The 21,486-nt window shown below is 41.0% G+C and overlaps 1 long non-coding RNA gene across 1 annotated transcript in view; it reads right to left on the reverse strand.

The window, feature by feature from the left end:
* Positions 1 to 14,945: 14,945 nt before the first annotated feature.
* Positions 14,946 to 21,486, reverse strand: part of LOC111934017 (uncharacterized) — a 90,063-nt gene continuing 83,522 nt past the window's right edge. The window contains exon 3 of the long non-coding RNA XR_002866963.2: positions 14,946 to 15,029. This is a non-coding gene — a long non-coding RNA (uncharacterized LOC111934017). The remainder of the gene's footprint in view (positions 15,030 to 21,486) is intronic.

The following is a 21,486-nucleotide window of genomic DNA, read 5'->3' on the forward strand; positions in this document are numbered from 1 at the left end:
TAAATAAAGGTTTAGTAAAAGGATTTTGTGCCCTTTTAACCCCCAATAACCAGAGTGCATCCTGTGTGACCATTCATTACATATGAAATGGCTGTAATTTATACCAAATGGGGTAGGTGAATTCAAACAGAAAGATACCATCGATGATAAAAAGATAACACTTCTCTGTAACAGATGCTTCATTTTATGATGGAAATGGGGAAGCTGAATGCTGCAGGTGCTGGGCTGACACTAGGCCTGTGGAGAATCATTAGAGCCTCCTCAGAGATCTAGGTTTACTCTGTGTTTAATCAGCCACAGTCAGAAGAAATGGCTTCATTTCAGCTTGATGAGAGCCAGATTACAAAAGGAAGATAGATGGCCAATAAGGTTCATCACTATAAGCATATTGTCTTAATTTGAAGAAACAAGCTGGCATTCTGTGCTGAGGAAAAGTGAAGTGCAATATGGCTAGTATCAAACCCTAGTTATTCCAAGTCTCTGCGCTCCCCACAATGAAAGTATTCTGGCTGGTCTTCCTTTGACAAAAATATTGAAAAAATATACTGCAAACACTGCAAATGACCACATTTACTCATGAGATATCACTGCTTTGGGTTCCAGAACGCTGAAACCTCTTGAAGTAGCTTTTCTCATCTTAACAATTCTCCAGCCACTTATTTATACATACATATATCATAAACATAAATGTATTTGTCTGTCTCCAGGAGTGAAAAGGTTCAGAATGACTATTGATCAAAAAAAAAGGTCTCTGAGCACAACATGAACACGCACCTCCTAAAAGGGTCGGGGTGCATCCATCTATCATGACTTCCCACGACAGCCATGGGGACAATGAGGCTGTCAGCTGGGGCCTGATGGGGGATGGGGTTTTCAAAAAAGATAGGGACCCAGAGCAGGGAACTTGTCCACACAAAAGATAAACAAAACTCGAGCTCTCTGCTCTCCGAATGAAACGAGTGATTCATGGCTATTGCTCAGCTTAGCCCTGCTGCTGGGTTTTTCCCCTTGTGCACAGACAGACTTTTTGTATAATCTGTTTCTTCAGTGCTCTCCAGAAGAAAGAGAGAGCCTGGGAGCTCTCAGGATAAGAGTGTGGGAGTCTAACATTGTGAAGGGAACAGCATAGCTTTTACTGTGTATTTTACAGGAGAATCCAGATGGTTTTATTAAAGTCAGAACCTTTTAGTACCAGGAAACCTACAACTATCTAAACTGTGATTTTTCAACTCATTTTGAGCTGTGAATCCATGGCATTTTTTGTCCTCTATGGCAGATTTAAACACTCTAACAATCAGGTTTACATATGTAAACTGCTTCCCGTGGATCTCTTTTAAAAAGATATTCTCTGCCTCAAGACTAATCAAAAAATTTGGGCAGAACTTGAAGTGTGAAACTGCTCAGTCTTATAAGTAAGGTAAATTTAGAATGATAGAATATGAATCCCTTCCCCAGAAGCAATTGTTAATTTGTAGAGTTTGAGAAATTTTGAGACAACAAATGCTTGGGAGAGAAGTGGACAGTCAAGTTTGGTTTTTGTGGACAAAACCAGCTGAGAAAAAGTGTTATGGAGGATTTAACTTGTAAATATCTTTGACTAAAAGAAGAATTTTGTGCCTTAATGCAATGGATGAAGAGGAGGCACTGATGGAAAATATGAAGCAAAGGCGTGATAAAGTCAGAACTGGGCTTGAAGTCAGTCTTAAATTGTATTTTAACCAAGTCCCAGAAGATATTATGCTTTGTGTGAGGTATGCACAGCCCAGAAGGGTCACCACAGCAGAGGAAATGGAACAAAGATGAGCAGAGGACTTCTTGGAAGCCAGGACCTGAATAACGAGATAAAAGTTTCTTATGCAGAATTGTAGTTTGCTTTTGTCTTTGTCCTTACACTGAGAACGTTGCTGGTCCTTTTGGTTTTCCTTAAACTCATTTTATATAAAACAGCTTATTTATTTGTTTCTATCTTCCTTTGTTCTAACTTCACCCCTCTTTGCATGTTAAGATGAAGTGAAGCAACTCCCGCTGACTTTACAGGTCTTAAGGGAATTAGGAATTTGACTCAACAAAATTATCCCTCCTCCCACGCTTTTTCCCCCCTGAAACACTGAAGGAACACACTCCTTTGTCCCTCACACATTTTCCTAATGTCTGTTTGGACCCAAAGCAGAGAGCTCACGAGCAGGGAGCCACTTTTGAGGAGCAGAGCCCCAGCACATGTGTGTTTCTGCAGGACCTGCTGCTCTGCCAGCCCGAGACAGCTTGAACGGCCGCCTTATTTTATGGCTGCACTGACACAATCCTGCAGTGAACCATGCGACCCCTGAAGTGTTTAGAAAGGTGCATTTGTGTAAGGGAGACTTTTTTCCTCTGGAGTAAATCAGAGCCTCCAAGATAATCTGCACAAACACATTATTGACTCGTCCTTTTCCCTAGGCAAGGAGAGCTGGGCTTTTCAGAAACCGATCCGCTGAAGCATTTGCAAAGTGGAAACTTAGGAAGCTTAACAATTGGTAGAAATATTATCATCAACTATCAGGGTAACATTATCCAGCCATTCCCACCCACAGATACACACACACGCTGGATTTCGGCTCGGAAAGCCCTGCAAATAACGCACTGTAGGTGTGTGGTCCTCAAAGTGTTTAAATGTTTGAAGATGAAGTGAGCAGGAACATCTTGCGTGCACCAGCTGAAAGAGGGTTGGGAGGAGTGGGGGATGGATTTCCCTGGACAGATGATAATTCTCCATCCTTCTATGTGCTGCCAAACTACCTCAACTGGTGGGGGTTTATAAACTTTTTTTTTTCTGGTCTCTGAAGAGCAGCTTTCCTAGTGTTTTTTGGAACACATCAAATGCAGTACAATTAAACAGGAGAGAAAAAAAATATTCCCAGGGCCCTTCATTCCCTTCCTTTCCCCTGTCAAGATATTACTTAATTTAAATGCTGCCAAAGTTAATAATGAAAGACGACATCCTCTGGTGTGTCAGAGCTCAGTGCCCAAGAAGAAAAGCAAGAGTGCCTTTCTGCACTCCTGTCTTTGCTAAATTCAACCTGGAAAAAAACTAGAGCAGATTCAGGGGTACTGTAATTAGCAGGATTTAAAATGATCTCTGCAGGTCACTTTTCTTGGCCCAGAATTGCCCAAGAACTCGACACCTGAAGTGGATATCTGAGGTGCCTGTGCCATCAGAGGGTGCCCACAGTGTATGTGCCACCCACAGGAAAACAAACTGCCTTGGAACATCGGCTTTCCCTTACAGGAATGATGGAAAGTGGGAAGAGCACAGTTCAAAGATTCATTCCAGGATTTTGTGAGTAAAACCATAGGGCTTTTTGAGGGGGAAGGAGGAAGGGAGTTGGTGCTTGTTGAGGTCCTGGGAGGTTTTGGGGTGAAGGAGGTGATAGGAGTGAAGGGACTCTTTACATTTTCTCCCTCCTCCACATTCCCACAAACCTAATACACTGCTGAGGCACTGAACAGAGCAGATGAGCAGTGCCAGACCTCATTCATTGCTTTTTCCTAAACCAACTCCCCCCTCCACCTTCCCAAAACCTTTTTCCCTTTTCTAAAAATAATTTGCATGTGAATCAAAGGGGGAAAAGAAAGGTAATGCACAAAGATACAGAGCAGCTTATTAATTAGTGTGAGGTGCTCTCAGTGCTCTTGTATATATGGAAGGGCTAAAAACATAAAATACTGAGGTTACATTTTAGCAGCTGCTGGGCCTGTGGAGTGTTTCTGTGATGTGCAGAGCCCCCTTACTTGGGTAACTCACTCTCAGTGTCATCCCAGCTGGGGTCTCACAAAAACAAAGGAAAGTTGCACAAAAAGATTTGAGGTTTTGACACTGAAGCCGGGGATTGGTATTTGTGCTAGATTTATGCAAGAAGGAAAATATTCTCCCACAGCTTATCCATGGTGTGCATGTGGTATTGCACTTCCTGGTCCTCAGCAATTGCAGCCTTTGGAAGTTTGCTGGTACAAAATGCATGTCCTTCCCAGGGAGGACCTCCCCAAGCTGGCCCTGCTTCTCTCTGGTCTCTAGCTAGGCAGTCACAGCCCCAGCTCCTGAGAGAACAGGAAAGGTGCTGCAAACCAGGGTATTCACCTGCCAAAGGTGAAGGTCAGAGCCTGCCTGGCTGCAGCCCAGCACACCTTAATCACAGCAGCTAATGGCCTTGTTCTACAGCCAATGGAGCAGAACATCATGTGATGTCTATCACCAGCTTCCCCCTTCCACCTACAGCTCCTGCCTTCAAAGCAGAGCTTGTGCTCCTCTCTCTGGGCCTGCAGGAGGATGTTGGAACCACCTTGACCTTGTGCCTCCCTCACAAAAACGTGGACTTCTTTTGTTCAGTTTAGGGAGCCCCTGGTACCCTAAACTGCAAGGAGATGGGAACCCACTGAAGCAACCCCAAAAGGGAAATGCAACAGTGTTTTAACCCAGTGGCTATTCTGAAGCAGATACTGTTTGTGGGAAAGGCTTTTCCTCACTTCCATCTCTGCCTGGAGTGTCTCTTCTTTCACCTTTATCTGTGTGAGCTTGAAGTTAAAAAGAGCAGAACAATAACCTAATGCCTAAGCTGTTAATGAAATCAGCTGAGGTTCACCTCATCTATGTGATGAAACAAAATAATTTGCCTTGCACAGCAAGTGCCAAGAACAGGTTAATTTTTTCTCCTCGATGCAGTCAATGACATTGTAGTGTCATATAGAGAATAGTTCAGCTTTTATCTGTCTGTAATAATTTTCCCTAAATAACTGCTGTTTATCAACTACAAGTTTTAGGGAGTTTGTGGCTGGTTGGTTTGATGAGAGATCAGGACCTGCATGATTACCTAAAAGCACCAAAAAAAGGGAAAATAATTACTAGTTATGAATGATTTCTGAAACTATCTACTTGCTTAGATATATTTATGTTTTGCAAATCTTCTAGGAAACAGAGAGAGGCCATGCCTGGATCCATTGCCCAGCTGCCATGTATCTGTTTTTCCTGCTGTATGTCCCCTCATTTCCCTGCTAGGTAGCGGGCAGAAAAAGCACTGGTAATTTATGACTCCTGTTAATACTGTAGGCTGGATGTGTTGACAATATATCAATAATTATTTCTGGTGAGACCTGAACAGTGTAGTATGGATCTCTGTAGGATGACTCATTTTACCAGAAGACAGATATGTGTGACCTGAGTTTTATGACAGATGTCAAATATATCGAAATGTGGTGTGAGGGAGATCAGCTTATTGGCAAAGTAATGAGAGGGCGGTGGGAAGATTAATGTTAAAACTGAATTGTGTGGTGCCTCCTTCACTCTGTGTTTTTGATAAGTGGTGCTGGGGCAGCAGGGAAGGGGTTACTCTCAGCCTTGAGTGGGCCAAAAGTGGGGAAAGTTTGGAGGAACAATAATATTAACCAATGTGATACCTTAACTCTCACGAGGAGACCAAAAACAAACATCTTTTTGAAAGGGAAGGAGTTGTCAGGGGGGTTGGTAAATGTGGCAGAGCGAGGGGAACAACCAACTAACCAGACAGTGTGGCCTAAATCTTTCAAGGTGACTGCTGTCTTTACAACTTACATGGGTCTTATTTTCAGCGAGTGTTAAGCCTCCCACCTTCTGAAAATCAAGCCCTCGTGTTTGGCGCTGGCTGCCACTGAGCAGAGATCAGCTGCCACCTTGGGAAGCGTAGGCTCAGAAAGCCTCTCCTCCTGCAAAGCCAGCACAGGGAGGGTTCCTTTGCAGAGCTGGGCTCTTTGCTGCTGGTTCCTTGTGCCAGGCTCACCCATCAGTGCACCTCCCTGACATCTCTGGGGGCCTGGGGTGGGCCAGGGTGGTCTTTAGGTGCCATCAGAGCAGCGGCTAGAAAATAGCCACCATCCCTCCACATCCCTGGGATCCTGCAGATCCTCAAGATAAAGGGTTTCCAATGGAATGTCAAGAGCTCTGGGTGCCAGCCTTGCCCTGGACACACAGCCCCATTTTGCTGTTGCAAAGACCACTTCTTACACAGAGAAGTCCAAAGGATTAATAATCTTAAAATCATTGAGTCAGAGAATGGTTTGGGTAGGAAGGGACCTTAAAGATTATATTGTTCCACCCCCTGCCCTGGGCAGAGATGCCACCCAGTACCCCAGGCTGCTCCAAACCCTGCCCAGCCTGGCCTTGAGCACTTCCAGGGATGGGGCATCCACAGCTTCTCTGGAAAACCTGCGCCAGGGCATCAACACCCTCACAGAAAGGAATCTTTTCCTAATGTCCAACCTAAATCTTCCCTTTTTCAGCTTAAAACCATTACCCCTTGTTCTATCAAACTATTATCTCTCCATCCTTGTTCCTGATGGAAAGATGGTAAAGAGCTGCCTCCTCTGGCAATAAGGAAGAAAGTCTGATTTGTGGAGGCAGAAAAAGAGACCCACTCTGTGTCTTGATCATATTTAGTTGTGCAAAAACACTGATAACACTCCATGGTGAGGGAGCTTTCTGTTACCCAAAATTGCAACATTGTCCATGGAGCAAAATTTTGGGCAAAGCCTGCAATATTATTTGAGGAGCAAGTTTTTTGGGAAAAGCCTGCATTGCAATGCATAGATAATTTTTCTTGTTTGTGAGAGAAGGGCGCCTTTCGAGTGACACAGGTGCTTCAATATAATAACAAGGTCAAGCTTGGAAAAAAAAATTATATACTTTGAATAATTGAGCTGTATTTTTAGCCCTCATTTTGTGATCTGTGTCACATATATATATATATATGTGTGTGTGGCTCATTTCCCTGTTCACCAGAGACACTTTTGCCATTTTCAGGTTTGCTACCTAGAGAAGAGGCACATGGGCACTTGGTGAGCTAAAGGCACCTCTTGACTTCCTTCAGCACAAAAAGAGTTGCAGGATTTTTCTTGCTTTCTCCTTTCCTTGGAAAGGTTATGATTATAATTTCACCACAAATAGGACAATTTTCTTTCATTCATCTCTAATAGTGGCACAAATTTAACTATATTGTGCTAGCAGGCACTGATATATTAATTAAAATATAGACTAATTATTTACCCTAGTTAGTTCACACAAATCTCAGTAGTGTAATCAGTGGACTCCCTTAAGGATTTTTGTCATATTCAGCAATTGAAATGGTTTCTCTTTTCCACTGTAGTCAGGATCAGAGTTACTTTGGGGGTTTTTACTTTCAGGTTGGTGTTTTAGTGACCTCCACAACCCTGGTCTATGCAGAGGGATTGTTCAGCCACAGCCACACTGACTGGTGCTACTAGGTGAATAAAACCTACAAAAAAGTTATCCTAGTAGCTGTGGCATTGTGGTGAAATGAGTCTTCCCAGCCTCAGCTTTGAGGAAATTCCTGACCTCGTGCTGGCTCCTCTGCGGTACATTTGGTCACACATAGCCAGAATGGTTTCTGGGAAGTGGTGCTCTGATGTTCTTCAGCATGAACAGATGTGGAACAATGTTTACATGGGGAAAATGTTCAGCCTGTTTCGTAAGGAAGGGAAAGGAATGCCTCCTGGCAGAACAGAGGCAGAGCACTAAGAAGATGCGGATCTGAGCCTTTATTAAAAGGACAAGCAAATCTGAACTCCGGAACAGCAACACAACTTGGGATGCCCAACTTGCGTGTACTTAGTGCTCATTTCATGCCAGGTGCTTATTTTAAACACAGGTGGTGTGAAAGTTGCAGATGACCTTGTTGACAGAGAAGAAAAAATATCCAGAGGAAAGTGGTGAAGGAGAGGAAGGATGAGATGAGTCTGAGTAGGACGGAGACTGATCCAACCTGAAACTTACAACCCTGGCAACCTCATGAACACCTTTTGTTCCTCCAGCATACACCCATCTGTCCCCAGACCCTGTCTCAGAACATGGAAAATTGAAAAGAGAAGGTCAAGATTTCCTAATTTTTCTCCCTTTGTGCTTTTCTTTCAGTGCTAGTACCTACTTTCTCTTTTTCACATCAAGAACACTGAGCAGCACCAAAGAGAAGAAACTGCATCATCTAACTGCTGGAAGAGATGAAACTCTGTGCAGCCCTTCATGTCAAATAATAAAGGGTAATTAAAAGTTGTGTCTTTCCCCCTGCTGAGGAGAGGGGCTTGACCAAAGCCATTTGGGGCATGGAACACCAAACCCAAGCTGACTGTTGGTGTCAGTAGTGTGGGTGAACCAAGTTCTCCATAACCAAAGGAGTTATAGCCTGTTTTAAATATTTACCTCCTGAAAACAGGCAGGTCAAACAGAAAATTAAGATCTAAAAATTATATTTATTCAATTTATTTAATTATTAAATTTAAAATTAAATTTTATAAAGATCAAACAGAAATTAACACACTGGCTGAGAATGAGACTTTCCCAGTGAGACAGCGCAAGACTATTTAAAAAACTGCCCTAAACAGCAGAGTCATCAGCGTTCCTGGTAGTGCAGCTGTGTATCTTTGAAAATCAGGCACCCTTTAAGCACATTTTCATCATAATATAACCAATATACATTTTATTATATTTCCTTTCCCTGTTCTACTTCTGGTTTAACCATGTGTGAACCAAGCTAACATGATTAGACACCTTGTTTTTCACCAGTCATTTCTGTTTGCAATCTTCCATAAAGTGCTTCAAATGAATTTTAATATGTTGATGGTACTTACTGGAGAGATTAATATTCATAATAAATACCCCTTAGAAATAATCTTCAGCAAATCCTTTTGACAGAGGAGTCAGGGCTGCTAACAACAATAACTACTACAAAATGCAATTTGGTCAATTACTTTAATTAAATTTCACTCTGTAATGTCTTCTCATTTATATAGTAAACTAATAGGGAAAAAGTACATCATCCTTATTTGCCTTCACTTAAATGCCCAAAACTGTTTCCTTATGTTTTTGCTTTACCATTTGCAGCTCTCTCAGCTTCTCGGAACATTTGAGATAATTATGGGTTTTACAAATAAAGCTGATTCTTCACCAAGAAAGGTTGAGACTATCTTTTGAGTAAGCTTTCCTAGAATAAAAACCTTGACTACACAGATCCTGATCTGGTATTTACAGACTGGCTGATTTTGGATGGTGCCAGCATTCCAGTGTAAATGGTAAAAGTGTCTACATTTCATCAAATGCTTTTTTTAATTATATTGTTTGAAATTGGAGTAAAAAAGAACGCAGCTGTCTGGAGATTTTGGTAGCATACAGGTTATAATGAACTCATGAGAAATAACATAGCAGTCTCTTTAATGCACTTTATTGCACTGAACAAGGAATTTTACACTGTGGGCTACATTCTCAGCTGGGGTAAATTGCCATATCTCTGATTCCTCACTGTACAACTGCCTGGTTCTGAGCCCCTCGCTTAAAAAAAACGCAGCTCTCATTTTCAACACTTCATAACAGGAGAGGATTTGGCCTGGGTTTATTATGGTGCAATTGTGTGTAAATATTAAGGTCATCTGTTATCTGGAAAAATGCATGAATTAAGTTAAAATCGGTAACTGAGCCCACTGTATCAGCAAAATCAATAAAGCTGCTTCCATGAGCACCGTGAATATTCATGTCAACAATCATAATAAGACATATGGGAATGTAAAGCATGCACGTATGACAATTTAGTGATAATTTTAGGGCATTGTTTTGGGGAGCTGGTGCTGTAATTCCTCTGCTACAGCACTAGCAGCAAGTAAAGCTTCAAGAGGGAGAAACAACTCATTTTTATTATGGGGCGAACCGGGGAAGGGTGCGAAGGGAACCCTTCTTGGATGCTGAAGTAGAAACCACAATTTTTTCCCCTGTGGTTTCACAGAACTCCTGTAAACTGCAGCAGTTTCTTCAGCGGGCTTCCAATTTCTCTGCCAGTGCTATAAATTCTGTTGGGAAGATGAAGTCCTACAGCACAATTAACTCCAAAAGTGGTACAAAGCAACGGCGCGCAGATACCGGGCTGCAGTACTTAGCACTTAACTCTGAAATTCTGATAAGCCCTATCAACTCAGGGTTGTGTTTAATGTTCACTCCTGCTTATATACTGAAGATACAACCTAGCGGTCACAGTGTTAACACTCCCCAATATCTATTACAATTAGTTTTTGATTAAGAAGCCTAGCATGGCTTTTGAAGCCTTTTATGTTGTGTCAAATGGCTAGTGATGGAGTGAGATGCACAGACACCTCCCAGTAACAAAGCATCTTGTAAAAGGTTTCAAGTGAACTATTTTATCATCCTAATGGAAACCAGATGACTCTAACTCCCCCTTTAATTTCAACTATTTACTGAAGAGTCCTTGTTTTGAATTACTTAAAGATTTATTCCAAACCACTATCTCATGCATTAAGAATCACTAATAACAAAGCTGCTCTGAGCAGAACAAAGCTTTTAAAGAATGTGACTATGCCATTGCATTTATTCTTAAGTTTAAACCACGTTTTTTAATGGTTTTCAGAGTTTTATTTCTCAGTTTATTTTCTCAGTGTGTTTATTTTTATTTTTTTCCCTTGAAATCCCAGACACATTTTTCTACAGCCATTTCCAGCTCACACTGCATTTTCCTGCCCTGCTGATGGAGTTTGGATGGTAGAGCAGAACCTGTGCGTGTGCTCCTTCCTCCCGTCCTCCAGACAGCCTCTCTTTTGGATCTCCTCACTGGGCTTAGCACAGGAAGGGCTGCCAAATTAGGGCCATGGGGAAAATTGTGTCCACCATGCACAGCTTTGTTACTTCTGCTGAGCAGTAAAATTTTCAGGGGACGAAAGTGTCACTTCGTGTTAGCCACTGTGGCCCGATGGCCAGAGAGACCCCGGCTCACCCGCTCTCCCTTGGAAAAACGGGAGGACCAGGGGGAATCTGCTGCTTTGCCCTTGCCCACTATCTCTTTCAGGCTCATCCCTTCCTCCCAGGCACATTTCTCCCTGCATTGCTGCAGAGGGAACCCTGAAATCACCGGGATTAACTGGATTAGTGGTGCAGAGCGAGTCTCCTCTCTCTGCCGCTGCAGTATCTGCTGCCTGGGGTGCAGACCTCCCCATTTCCGTGGAGCCTTGCAGAGACACAGAAATTGCTCTTAATGAGCACAGCCATGAACTGGTTTTCATCCCAAAATGTGACACTGTTATTTACATCTGTCAGTATTTTACTCAGTTCCCCTGCTCCCTGTGGACACTGTCTTCTAAGATGTTTCAGGCAATGCAGCTGCAATACTCTTTTGCCAAAATGCCCTTTTGACTCAGACTGTAAAGTTCACCAGTATGTATTTTAGTGGCATGAAAAGGATTAAAAAATGGCAGAGTTAATTATAGATATATTTTTTAAGGTAAACTTATGAGAAAAAGATACATGTAGAGGAAGAAGAAGGTGAAGAAATATAGCTGTCCAAGAATAAGAGTAGGTTGTATACTAAAGTGTAGCCATTAAATGTCTTAGAGAACCTTAGCTGTATTGAATAAGGAATTTGAACAAATAGAAGATGGTCTATTTCTAAAAACATTAAACAGAATTTTGTTGCAATGAACATCAATAACTATTGACCTTTTGCAATCGTGAGTCTCCTGAGCCACAGAAACAAGCAGTTAACAAATCAGACACCCACACCAAACGGACAGAACTTCATCCTTCACAGAGATTTCTGCTGTGTGAAGATGTACTTTCCAGTCTAGATTGAGTCTAGAGGTCTTTAGTAGCTCTAGGCCTGTACAGGTCTTTGGACAGAACCAGTTCATGGGATGGATGAAGGGAGGGAGGGAAGTGTTTTAGGTGGGATTGAAGCTCAGGTCATACAAGGGCATGCAGTGATAGGACAAAGGCTTTAATCTCAAAGAGGGCTGGCTTAGACTGGATATTAGGAAAAAAAATTCTTCCCTATGAAAGTAATGAGACACTGGCACAGTCTGCCCAGAGAATACCTGGAAATGTTCCTGGCCAGGTGGGATGGGGCTCTGAGTAACCTGGTGTCCCTGCCCATGGCAGAGGGCTGGAATCAGATAATCTCTGTGCTCCCTTCCAAACCAAACCAGTCTGTGTTTCTCTGACACCAAACAGGATGCCAAAAGCTGAGGAATGTTAAAAACATCAAAGGTAAAAACATCTACAGCTGCCTTACTCTTATTCTGCTGTAACAAGACATATTTTTAAAATATTTAAAATATTTTATTTTAATTGGTGGGAAAAATACCTATTAATAAATATCTCTCTATCATTAACTAGTTTTCAGAATCATGAGTTAGATTTCCTTTGACAAACAGGGAACAGGAACCACAAAATAAAATGGTCACATGTTCATGAGCAGATAGAAATATTAATTCTCAGTTCTTCAGCCAAGCTATTAGTCTGAGCTGCATTTTTAGCCTGAGAATGCCTATAAACTCTATAAAAACATAAATACTTCAGCACATGCTGGCACACAGAGAGGGTGACTTCTGTATATCATTAAGGAAACTTTAATAAATTGCATTTTGGTAGAAGTCAGGAAGAAAGGCTCTTCTCCTGCCAGCATAGAATGAATTGTGTGTTACATCTGCAGGCCCACAGCAGACTCTGGGCTCTCCAAGTCCATAGCCAGAAACCCTTTCAGCTGCACCACAAAATATTCCATCTACTTTTCTTTTGGCATGCCTAAAATGCCCTCTGTTTTTTGACTGTACATTTGAGATGATTAGTTTTACTCAATGCTCATATAGCACTACTTTGCTTAATATTCAAACCCAGCATTTTTTTAAACACTAGAAAACTGCAATATTTATCCATGGAAATATTTTCCTACATTTTCCCATAGTGTGAGAACCATGATGATTACTGCTGAAAAACTGGATCCACTCCCTTCTACCATAAAGTCCTATACATTCAGTAAAATTTCTAGTTAAAATAACAATTAAAGGTATAAGCCAAAAGATTCATGTCCACTGAAGTCTGCATGATGAAAACATGGCAGAAGAGATGTAATCAGTCTCAGATCTGGCTGCCTTTATTTCCCAACCTGAACAACCAGGGGCCTATTTAGAGCCAAGTCAAGTAGGACTAACTGTGGGCCTAAGAGTGAGGTCTGGCTTCATGGTGAGTTTGATATTCATCTGGAATAAACAGATAGAACTGCTTAAGAAAACTGCTGCTGAGCTGACAAGCCAGGAGGAATCGAGAAAAAAAAAAAAAAAATCTCAGTTTTTAGGATGTGGGGGAGACATGATGAGAATTTATATTTCAGGAAAAAAAAAAAGGTGTTGGTAAAATTTTTACCATTGGCAATTTAAATTATAGTTAGAATATACTTAGAATTAATAAGCAGATCTAATTGCTGATGGAATGTTAAATCCAAATATTCATATATTTTAATATCTTCCTTGTAATGAACAAAGGGACTAGTGATATGTTTGGGGATGAAACAAATTCTTTAAATATTTTATATGCTGCAGGGTTGTCAACAGGACAGCATCAGTCTGAGAATCAATTGCAGAATGAACAGCTGTGCAGTACTTTTTTCAGTGATTCAAATAAATTTGCTCTCCATGAATTGAAAAATAATTTGTTCATAGGATGAGAGTGAGTAGAAAAAATGAGAAATGAATGTCTTAAAATTCAGGCTCTTCTAGGTTTGATTTTCTGATGCTTTTAAAGTATTGGTCCTTGCCCTTTCCAAAGTTATTTCTATTAGCTATTTTCCTAAGCTTGCTATAAACTGCCAGTTTTCCCCTCTGTTAATTATTAATATGACCTGTTTATGTACCAGTTATCCAGCTAACCATTAATGTCTGTTTACTCATTGATGACCTTTGCAACTACATGCCAGGCACATGGCCAGTAAATGTCAACATTTTTTAATAACCTAAAAAATACTCTTCATAGCTTATCTACCTAAAGTTTTCCTGATGTGAAGAACAAAATTTAAATACGACTTATAATTCACATACATCTGTGTAAGGGTTTTTCAGTCAAATGGCAAAAGTAAAAGAAAGTGAGAGAAAAAGAAAAATCTTAACTTAAATTCTTTGCTTATAGCTTTGTTTTAAATACATTACAACAGGAAAACTCATAGGTCTGGCATGCAGACATAATAAAATGCTTCATTAAAAGTATTATTGTAGGTAAATCTTTGTGGTTTTTTCCCCTCATAATTTCAGTATTAATCTGAACACAAGTAAGATGTCTCTTCCACGTGTTCTGCTATTAGCTAAAGGCTACACAATTGGATTAAACCTGAAAGTGGTAAATTTTTACCCATGATAGCAAGTTCTATGTATATTTTTCCCACTAAATGTGCCTAATTTAAAAAGACAAGCAGTAGCCCAGGATGAAAAAGAATATGAGGGCACTTCCCACCCAAACTGATGTAGGTTTAGGATGGCTTATCCAATCTGCTGCAGAGATAAGTGGAACAGGCAGGTTTCTTTTTTCTTGGTCCGCTAACACCCTTTCCTAAGAAAAGCCTTGAAATATTGTCTTTGTGATTACAATTTGCAGGTTGGAAATTGGCTTCCTATTGAAATATTTTCAAATATTAGCATCATCCCAGCCATAAGTAATGGTGATGGCATTTACAGAGATTGCAGCTTTGATATATACATAGGTATATGTTCACATTTTCTCGTTCATTGGAGTTCTAACTTCAGTAAAAATTAGGTTTCTTTTATTATTTTTTTTTTTTTTTACTTACAGCCTTGAACACTTGCTGAGACTGTCACTTTATGTTGAATTTATTGTACAGCATGTGAGTTGTAAGGCTGAGGAGCCATCTGTCATAAGCCATTGTATCAGTAATCTCTGAAGGGTTTGTTTTGGTCCTGGCTGGGAGGTAAGCTTTCTAGATTTGTACCCTCGGTTACAGAGACAATTTGGGCTCAATAGTATTGTTTCAAAGGGGTTTGTCTGTGCTGTAACACATTTACTTAAGCCCTGTGCTTCTGTACAGGGTGGTTATACAGTACTTCAAGCATATAAATGCCTTTCAGGTTTTCTGTACTGAATGATAACTCACCTTGTCTTTCTCGGTGAGGTAGGTAATAAATAGAAATCTGGACTGTAACTGAGACATTCTGACTTAGTTAGATCTTCTGGTGTCCTGAAAAAGACAAGTAGACTCAATTACCATGCCAGCAACTACATAAAGATTGTCAAATTAAATCCAAAAACCTATGTTTAAATAACGGTATGACAAAACCTGAAAAAAGGCAAGAATATCAAGCTCTTCTGACATTTTGACCTGGAGTTACAGCACTGTGGAAACAAAGAAAAATATTCTTGAAAATGTGCATTATTAGTGTGAAGGACTGAGGGGCAGGACTTGGTCAAATCCATCTTAGCCCGGAGATAGGGACGAGTGGTGCTGCAGCCATTAATCCACGCTGTGTTCCTTCTTTTTGTTGTGATAACCACGTGGTTTATTTATTAAATATGTCTATATATGACTAAAAGGGTGGGGAAAAAAATATCCTATACTTTCTCGAGACTGTTTTTAACCAGCACCTTAATTAAATCACCAAAAGCCTCGTGAGTTGGATGAGTGTTGCACGGAATTAGCGTCGCCCAGCGCTGATAGGGAGCTATCCCCAGGTTCAAGCACAACAGCTGTCTAATGGTGCACAGTGACACTGCACACCAGGGGAGAGCGAGAGGAACCATCCCGCATCCGATTGGAACCGCAGGGAGACCTGAGCGGGAATTTAATTATTTCTGCTGGAACTTCTTCAGAACATTGGCTTTGGCACCCCGGCCTCGCCAAACGTGCCGTGGAAACTTTAATGAGCTGTTAATGGTTGTGCAGGGGAGGTTTTTCCTTCAGGCATCGTTGAGAGACAACAACTCAGAGCACCTCAGCATCCTCAGGCCAGAAAAGGAGCCCAGAGCTGACCCAGAGGACAGGGCATGGGCTGGAATTGTCAGCACCACTCTTTGCAATAGCCAAAGCAATAGCAAACCTCCTCCTTGGAGGTATCTCAGCTAAGACTGACCTAACTCAACACAGCTTGTGAGACAAGGATCAAATATTATATTCCTGTGGGAAGGGGTGTTCTCTCTTCATCTGCTTTTATGCACAAAGCAATGACATATTTAATCAGGGTTTCCACCCCCCCAATGCTTATTATTTATAGGGAGGTGTTTAAATTTTCCAGATAAATATGTATTCAGAGTCTTTCCAAACCATATAATGTGCTCTATAGATCAGAGCAACTCCATTGAAAATTGTTTTTTAAAAACACAAGGTATAATATGATAGACAGGAACAGCTCTATTGGTTTCATAGATAGCTGGGCATTTATTTTCCACTATAAAGATCATAATATTTACCCAATGGACCAGAACAGCTCCTTCTTAGCCTTTACTCCCTCTATTATGCCACAATTATTTAAATACAGATTCTGCTTGCATTACTTATTTTGTACCCAAGTGGATGGGGATCACCTGGGTGAGTGAGTAGAAGGGGAAAGGGTTTTCTCACACAGCCCATCATCTTCTGAATGTCTGGTTGCAGATCTAGAGATAATAGGGAGAAATTAAGAACCGACTGCTTCCATGACTATTTTATTTATAATGTATCGCTCATTCCTCCCTCCAGCTCAGTGTGAGAGCAGGTTATTCAGCCATGTGTTCTGTGCAGTGCAGGTGGGAGATATTTTAAATGCCTATATGCTGACAAGGTGAGTGGTTAGGGCATGACTTTGTTATATACATGTATAGATGTGTGTGTATATGAGAAAGCACAAGAATAATTTCCATGTGATTATTACTTTCCTGCTTTATTTTTGCGTGGCCTCAGAAGGCAGGAGCATAAATCCATACTGCAGGGATAGGCACTGCTTTGTTATTTATTTTTGGAGAGCCAGAGGAGTGCTTGATACCATAAGGACTGCAGCAGAGGAGATACATGATCAGAAGCGCTTACTAATGGTATAATTCAAAGTACTTCCTAGTGATATAAAGGAGCTGTTTCTGCTGCAGTGACTTCCTCATGTGTGGGCAATGCTGCCTTAGACTTTCAAAAGCCTTGGGATTGATTCACCCAGAAAGGAAAATTAACAACATAACCTACCAGAGTAATCAGTGGGCATGGGCTTGGGCCTCCCTGATGCTAAATGATGGAAGTTACACACATTTTACATGCCCTTTTATATCTCTTAACTCCTATTCTTAATTCCATAGTTAAAAGAAACATTTTATCTGCATCATATTCCCTTATTTTTGATTAGGGTTATTATTTCCTTAATTTCTTTATTTAATTTGGTTTTATAATGAATGAATACAGAGAGTCAAATGCAGCCACTACAGAACTAAGAGCAAAACATATCCAAACCACTTTCTCTTGTGCTGAAAGCTATGATCCATCAGGAAACACCCTTCTCTAACTTATTTTTCCAGAGTTTGTGTCTCCTTTAACCAGTATGTTGGTATGCAGCCATAGAAGCAGAGGAAGGCACCACATTTGGTGTATATTATTTTCTTCATCTAAGAGGTTAACCAAGGATGTTGCATGGTATGACTGCATTTTTCACCTACACGTGATGATGGCTGAACTGCAGGACAGCTAAACTGTAGAATTACTTTTTTCCACATGGTGCATTTCATCCTGCTCTGCAATCCCTTTCTCTCACAGCCCCTTTCTTCAAAGAAACTGCCCTGTCAGCAAGTTCTCAGTCCTCTGTCATGTTCTGCTCATGCCTCCCCATAGTCAGCTGGTTCAGTTCCAGCTCCACTACAGGCCTCTAAAAACACAAAATATTTTCTTTCTTCCAGAAACCTAATTCTGATTTATATCCCAGATGAGCCATTCAAAAAGCATTTGAGCAGTGAAATCCAGTTTGGGTTTTGAAGTTATACTGAGTTATAAGAACTGAAATTTCCTGAAGTTCTGGAACTGTCTAGTGAGGAGTTTGAGTCAAAGGTATTCTCTGAACAAAACCACTTAAAGAAATTTTCTTCCTGATTGACAAAAGGAGTGGATGAATATCAAATGTTTAAGCAGCAGAGGTGTGCAGATAGTTACAGGAGTGGTTACATGATCGATTTAGCCACAAGCTGCTGATAGAAGGCAGCTCTGGTCTTAGTTACACACTCTTGCAATTTAATTCACATCTACACCCAATATTTGTCCAGGTTAACCTGACTGAGAGCAGCTGAGTCTCTTTGAGCCCTCAGTAAGGTTGGTTTTCAGACTGTTCAATGTCCAGGCTGGGTGTGCATTCACACAATTGTCACACAATGGGCACGCCAGGGACGTGAAGATGAAATGAGATTGGCAGCACTTGGGCAGCAGCAAAGAGCCTCTGTTGGGTCTGTTTTGACCAGAACAGCACTTCAGACATGGATGATGTCTGAAGTTAGGCCCATCTATTAATGTCTGTCTAAACAGGGTCATTGCAGGGTCTCTTGGAGGCAACTAATTAGAGGTCTGTTTTTTCTTTAAAAATCCTTGCCTCGTATTTCCCTTACTTTTCCAAATACCCTAAAGTAGACAATACATCACGATGAGGTCAAAGCAGAGGGAAGGGGGGAAAAAAAAATTCCCAACAGAACAACGACAGTTTTCATTTATTACCTAGAAGTCATGTGAGTTTTAAAGTCACCAATCATCATCAAGAGAAGAATGGAGATACATGCTTGACAAGGAAGATGTTGTCTGTGGCAGCATAATATTCAATTTACTGCCAAGGCTACTGGCTTGTGGAGCAATAGGAGAATAAGTGAAATAATTGATTTCTTACCTCAAAGGTAATATGGCATAAGAATTACACTAACCATGTTCACTGTCTCTTTTAAAGCACCTTTCTGGATTCTGTATTAGTCCTCTGTAAAAGCAGAAGTTCTTTAAGGCTGTCTTGGAGTCATATGGTGAAAACACCCTCTTCCTTAGTATGTTAGGGGTGCAAAGAAAAACCTGAAATACGTGCCCACCAAAACCCATGTTTTTTCTCTGCCTGAGATTGCAAACAGCCTGCAACAAAACCTAAACTACCCCTTTGCCACTCTTTGTATTCTGCCCCAAAAAAAACCATTTTTGTTGCAGGTTTGGGTGGAGGTCCTTTCAGAATGAGCAGAGGGCATTGGATTTCCTTAACATGACCCTGCCCCATTCCTGTGCCTATATATTTTCTATTTATGGAAACATTCCACTGTCCTTGCTCATGCTGAGCAGCCCTGTAGATATAAATCATCCTGCTGTGGAAGCAGGCACAATTCAATGTGACTAAAGGACCCTTCTGTGCTGATGAACATTAATGGATGTGGCATCGTCCATCCTCGTGGAGATAAAGCAGTGGCACTGCTCATGGAGTAAAGTGCTACTCACTGTGAGTAAATGCAGCAACACATCACCTATGGATAAGTAAACTACCTGGAGTGGGAATCTGCCTAATGACAGAAAAGCACTTCACTGAGCTGGATGGTTTAATTAAGTCTTAACTTATATGTTTATATCAATAATTACAATTCACAGTCAGAAGGAGCTGTAAGAATGGTAAGCCACCAAAATACACGGGGGCAGGAGGATGGTCCTAGAGATTGAGACTGACTCTCTTGAAGTAGTTGTCAAACACGTTCAACAAGGCGTAGTTGTTAATGCTCAGGAAGGGGTTAAATTTGACAAACTTAAATATTTTCCAAAACAATTTATATTTATTAATGGCTACTACAAAATCCATTTGCCCATAATCAAGCGAAACTTGAAGGTGCTGCCTTTCTTAAGTGCCGACAGTCAACAATATTAAAGTAAATAGTGGAGGACATTCCAAGATAGTATTAACACAATTGATTTATTGATGATTGCACAATGGGAGGTTATCTTTTGTTAATTGACTCTGTAAATAAGCTCATAGGCGTCTCAAGCAAAGAAAAAAAAAAAATCTATTGCTACTAGAAAGTCAACAGGGTGAGCAGGCTACGCCACTCCATAAAGTGTCTGCTCTGCTGTAAAACTCGTGGGGCTGGGTAATGGCTGAGGGGCATTTCTACCAACAAAACTCATGCATACATGGGAAGGGACACTCCAAATGCTGTTAGCTTGGACTATCCTGCATGGAAAAAGCAGGAACCATCCCTGGAATTCGCAGATACATTTAGGTGGAATCCATACAGCATAATTAGGTGGAGTCCATAGAGCAGCCAGATCTGATCTCGTACTGTTTGGTCTCTCTGGGTGATATATGGAAAGTTTGTTTCTTCACTTCCCTTCATACCTAAGGCTAAATCATTGCTGGTTCATCCAAGCTTTCCTGGTAGATATCTCTCATGAAATGCTTTACAGATGCTCAGATCTTCCCTTTGGAGTTCCTTATCTCCACCCTATTCTTTTCTGATTTGAGTGGGGTATTGCCCAGGTTGTGTAACACTTTTACCATTCTTTTTATTGCTTGCATCAGGATATTTATGGTGACACCACTTACCCAACAGCTACAGACTGTCTTGTTCAATAATGTCTGGTCTTCTTGCCCCAATAGCCCAGTGGAGACATTTGGTAGAGACTTGGTAGCCTGATTTTTCCACTTTCCATTTTCCTTCCAACACTATATCTTTCTCTCCTTTTGATCCCTCTGTGTTCTTGTCCCCTCTGGTAATCTCATTTTCATCCCTCTCTGACCCTACCTTGACATTTGGAAAAAGCTATAATCAGTCTAAATGTCCTACTTCACTTGGCATAAAATCCAAGAGGAAAAGTCCTTTGCTCCTAATTTAACAGCCCTGAAATGTGAGCAAACATGATTTGTACTTTTGGCAGACAACAGCAGATAGATGGGTAGAACAGGAGCTCTGTGGCCACAGAGCTATTGTGCAGGGACAACCCAGTAGAACATTTTTATTCCTGATCTGTGAAATGTCATGAGCTTCTGAAGAAGCTGGCTTCTAGTCTGTGATCCTTATGAATCACCTGCACTGAGTCATGTTCCTTTCCCTGTCCTATCAACAACCTCAATATACAAAAATCAAACAACCTCTGCCACTTCTCCAGAGAGCACTCAGATTGACGGAACAAAGGCCCTGCTGTTTCCTAATCTCAAAAACAATTAAGATATCAGATTAATAAAATCTTTAAATGCTTTGGTGGATGCAGGTGGAATGCTGTCTGTTTGCAGGACTATAAAGCCTATCAGTTCCCTTGGCATGAGAAGGCACAAGGGAACATAAAGTATCAGAGCTGCTAACAAGACCAAGCATGAAGTCTTGCACTGAAGAAATTTAAAAAATAACATGTGTCAGTTGTTATATGTCTTGTTTCTGAAGCTTCTAGATGTCTCCAAAGCCCAAAGCTTACCTCTCAGAGGACAGGGAACTCCCTTCCCTCATGAGATAGTTTCTTGTTTTATCTTGTTCCTCTTGTTCCTCAACACAAAATTGCATTCAGTGCTTCACTTAATGACTGTAATGCCCTTGTTTAATAGGATTTCACTGCAATTCCTCCCCTTTAGCTTGACACAGGAGCTCGGTGTGCATCTAGTGTTAGCTGGGTATTTTAAAGTGCTGTCTGCCTGGAAACAGCATGACAGTCGATTCTCCCAATATTCTGAGTAGTAATCCTTGGAATTACCCTG

Source organism: Cyanistes caeruleus, chromosome 13 (assembly GCF_971803275.1).
Source record: "Cyanistes caeruleus chromosome 13, bCyaCae1.hap1.1, whole genome shotgun sequence".
In the NCBI taxonomy this organism is placed as follows: Eukaryota; Metazoa; Chordata; class Aves; order Passeriformes; family Paridae; genus Cyanistes; species Cyanistes caeruleus.